The sequence below is a fragment of the Barbatula barbatula genome (genome assembly GCF_947034865.1).
Source record: "Barbatula barbatula genome assembly, chromosome: 3".
Classification (NCBI taxonomy): Eukaryota; Metazoa; Chordata; class Actinopteri; order Cypriniformes; family Nemacheilidae; genus Barbatula; species Barbatula barbatula.
The window spans coordinates 19461850-19466484 of NC_136764.1; the positions used below are offsets into that span (position 1 = coordinate 19461850).

A 4635-nucleotide genomic window follows, 5' to 3' on the forward strand; every position below is an offset into this window, starting at 1 on the left:
TTGTGTCAGGCCCAAGCCAGTTGCATTTTTCACTGTCATTAGTGACAGTGTAAGAGAACAGAGCAGGACTGTAACAGATTCCAGGGCTATACAGGCCACCCACCGTAGATACAGTATCACCTATAGATGTGTCCCCAAGGGCCCACTGCCAAGAGCTAAGTGCTGCAAACTGCACTGAAAACACAGCCCAACTGCAGTGTGCCATTGCAGATACACATTTGTGCAGGACAAGAAGACTGTGAATGTAAATCAAATGATTTTGGACACAAAGCGTGAAATTAAGGCTTTATTTAATCGACCGGATCTGCCAGGAAGAAGCATGAGAATTGTTTATAAGACCAACAGGGATAAATAAATAAAATATTTTGTTCGTGGAATGTAAATCTATTAAATGGGGACGAAAGGGGCAGTGTGAATACAGCTTTGAGTTTTAAAGAGACATGTCTCGGTCCCATTCGACTGGGTATCTTTCGTTCTATTGATTCTCTCTTTCTCTTCACAGAGCAACACAAATCACTTCCCTGTGTCATCAGTGTGCACATTGTATGTTGGCTTTATTATGTATTTAGGCTAAGGGATTATGCACGTTTAGCTGTGAAGAGCTCTTTCAGTCCATTCCATGGAGCTGAAAGGCTTTCTTGTTTGTCCACAGATAGACCCAATGCTCTTTTTGCGGTGGATTCCTCCAGAGCCTTTGAACGATAAAGAGGAAATTCAAAAGGACAAACTGGTCTAAATGGAATTTGGGTTACTTATGAAGAAGCATTTCTGTGTAAAAGAATGTAACAGACACAAATTTGATATACAGTAACTTCCTGGAGTATGCTAACCTTTCTACTTCCTTGGAAACCCTACTTCATTGATAACTGATTATCATACCGTTTTTATGTTAAAATCAAATTATTTTATAATTAAAAAAATATTTTAGGGTCAATCTTCTGTTTTAAATTGACAACAGCATGCTATCACAAGGGGGCGACAGCTCAGACAGTCAACATGCCCTGTCGCTCTTTAGACATGTCCACATGTAGATCTACTGTTCGCTGCAAATCACCAATCTCTCCAGAGCTTAAAGGTATAGTTCACACAAAAATGAAAATTCTGTCATCGTTTGCTCACCCATAGTATGGCAAGCCATTTTGTCATTTAATCCTTGATGTTTACTAGTATCTATTTATAGACTACTAGTACTTATTGTTTAGTTACTAGTAACTATTCCGTTACTAGATACTAGTACTATTCATTAGATACTAGTACCTAAATATTAGATACTAGTGCTTATTTATTAGATACTAGTACTTATTCATTAGATACTAGTACCTAAATTTAGATACTAGTGCTTATTTATTAGATACTAGTACTTATTCAGTAGATACTAGTACTTATTCATTAGATACTAGTACCTAAATTTAGATACTAGTGCTTATTTATTAGATACTAGTACTTATTCAATAGATACTAGTACTTACTCATTAGATACTAGTACTTATTCATTGCATACTAGTATTTAATCATTAGATACTAGTACTTATTTATCAGAGACGTATAAGTGTTTATCAGGATCTAGTATTTATTAGATTTATACTAGTACCTATTCATGAGATACTAGTACTTTTTTAAATTGTGACTAGTAAGACATTTTATTTTACTAATAAGATTTGTGATTGAACTCTACAATGGCCGTTCTCACTAGTCATTACATATGACAGGTAAAAAAACAATTGTAACCAGTAAGATGAGAAATGTTACTTGTAACAACCGTAAAATACACTACACTGTTAGATGTCGCTGTAGATTAGCAGCACATTACTGTAAAAATCCACAGTACAATACTGCATCTGTGTATTACAGTAAAATACTGCAGCTCATAATGCATTCTGGGTAATTTTCATTGAGCGGGAAACTTTTACAGTAAATTTTGGTCTCGTTGTAACCTCGCTGTAGCTTTGCTGTAACCCAGATAGCAATGAGTCGGCGGCCCACCGGCGGTCCTCCGGCGGCAGTAGAAGCGGCAGAAAGGCGTAAATGCAAACGCGTCTGACGGCGCCCCGCCGGCGGCAGCCGCTATTTAAAAGCGGCAGCCGGCGTGCTACCGCCTTCGTTCCGCGGATGGCCCGCGGGCCAACCGCCGTTCAGCCGCCGTTATATTGCAGGCGGCTCTTCCGCGGCCCGTCGGCTATTTTCGTGCGTTTTGCCGCCGCTTATTGTGTATATATATATATAAAAAAAAACTTATATATTTCTAGCGTGCAGTTTATAAAGAATGAATCATCAAACCAGTCAATTTCCCATTTGGCGTTTTAATTCCACATTTCAAAGTACAGTAACTGTGTAGAGCACTGAAATGTAAATAACTGAAAAATAAAATAAAGTACTAAAGAACATGCAGGTTTACAAAAACAATGTTGTTAAAAAAACATTACAGTCAAATTAGAACACTTACAATAATTGTTAATTTAAAGAGGTCAGCTCTGGGATGAAAATAATTAGGCTACCAGTAAACATTATATCAAGTAATGAGGATATTTGGCACCAAATAATTTGAGGTATAACATCACATTTACAAGTAATTTCTAACAAAAGGATAGTAAGGTACAATGGTCTTCAGGAACAGGTCTCTAAAACATGTTTTATTCTCTACACCGGTCCAGGTTGTATTAATGGAAAGGTGATTAGAGAAGATACTCTGAAGCATTCGCCACACGGTTGTCTTTAGGTCCCTCCCACATTTGATTGCCAAAAACCGAAGCTGAAAATTCAAGTGTTACAAATTAAATTTCTCTGAAGTTTCTCATACATAAATATGTGACAGGCAGTGTACAATCTTAATTTTACTTTTTAGATTAACCTACAGCGAAATTAGCAAACTTACCAGTCGTTCCTGGAGCTCTTTATCCTGCCTCAAAGTGTTGTCAAGCAACACCAAAATCTTCCTGGGTGTCTAGGGGGAGTTACACCCTGGCAGGGATATCTCTCCAACAGACACATTGGCACTGAAATGTTGCAGCATAGTGTCCATTTTGTTGTCCATGCTATGCACAACATCACCAAACTCTCCAAGACGTCGCAGCATTAGGGTCTGATCTGCACCTACAGGGGTTCCCAGAATAAAATAATAAAGTAGTCAGTCCTGGTTCATCAACTACTGAACTATGACATTTATATCTAGGTCTACGACATGAACAGGTGGCCCCAATGGGAATTAAATCAACAACCACAGGCGTTGTTTGCGAGTTGTACCTGATTGCCCAGTGCTAGCAAACGTCTTCAGCATTGTCCCAACTTGCTTCACCTGCTCTTGAAGCGAGCCGCTGTCATCCGAAGCTACAAAATGAAAGGCATATGACAATTTTGGACCTACATCACAGACAAAAAAAGTTACATTTAAGAAAGAGTGCATGTTCTCACCTGCTTGTGCATCCCCCGGGCTTGGTTCTCCTCCCTCAGGGCTTGGTTCTCATTCTTTAGTCTGTGAAAATCTACACATATATATATTTTTTAAACAACAACTTAAGGCACTATTTTTAATATGCACACTAAGACAGAGGCCTACAATATACCTTCGTAGCTGAAAACTTCATGCTGTACACGAGATGCCAGGCGAAAGGGGCCTATAACAGAGCGACGACTTTCTCCTATTGATAATCATTGACATTTAAAAAAATGTTTGAAGTTATAGCATACATTTAATGAATTGGACTTAAGTTTAGCACAAGGTATTACATACCTCCAGCGTTTTCACCCATAACAGGTTATGCTCTGGTCAAGTTATCTGAAAGAAACCGTGAACAAAACCACATTGTTAATGCCATTTTAGCTACAGGATTAGCAGCATACAGCAAATTAAGTTTTACTAACAACATTGCTTAACCTCAGTGTGTACTGTAACAAAGGCAAAACAGCACGTGTGAGCGCACACAGTTGCTAGACACATTAGCTACTGGAATAACAGCATACAGCAAACGTATTCTTACTAACAACATTGCTAAACCTCAATGTGTACTGTAACAAAGGCAAAACCGCATGTGTTAGCTAACACTTGCTAGCAACTTTAGCTAGTGGATTAAAAGCATACTTGTTCATACAAACAAAATAATATAGACATCGTTACTTTTGTAACAGAAAAAAAACTCAACGCCTGGAAGAAACCAAGTAGCTATTTCAGAAAGTTAATAGTTATAGCGACAACTTTATAAACAACGCTAATTTAGCTCGACTAGTTAGGCAAGAACAAAGATGACTAGAGATTTTATAAAGATAAACAAAAACAACGTACAAAATGAACATGTACTTACTTAAACGATCGTAGTCGATGACTATTATCTGAAATCTGTATCTTGATCCTCTTTTCAAACAAAAACGTGTGACGAGTGATCTTCCAGGATTTGCACACAAGCAACACAGACAGAGAAATGTAACCGGTAACTTCGTCTGCTGCCCCTTTCGACCGGTGGAGATACTTCGTTTTATGTGCTTTAACTTTCTTAACAATTAATTTGTACAGGTCGCAATTGCAAATTAATCCCTTACACTTGTTAAAGGTCAAATACATTAAAAATCGAGGTGGGAAAAAAATGAGACATAAACGACATTTCCAGTCAGTGCATAAATCAAAGAAATGTAAAAATGTTCACC

General features: G+C 37.9%; 1 long non-coding RNA gene across 1 annotated transcript; it reads right to left on the reverse strand.

Annotated features, from left to right (window-relative positions):
- Positions 1-2281: 2281 nt before the first annotated feature.
- On the reverse strand, positions 2282-4429 carry LOC306891545. Its single transcript, XR_013786368.1, has 7 exons — positions 4296-4429; positions 3728-3772; positions 3561-3635; positions 3409-3479; positions 3241-3324; positions 2873-3090; positions 2282-2749 (listed from the first exon to the last, which is right to left on the reverse strand). It is a non-coding gene; the product is annotated as an uncharacterized lncRNA (long non-coding RNA).
- Between the last annotated feature and the right edge of the window lie 206 nt (positions 4430-4635).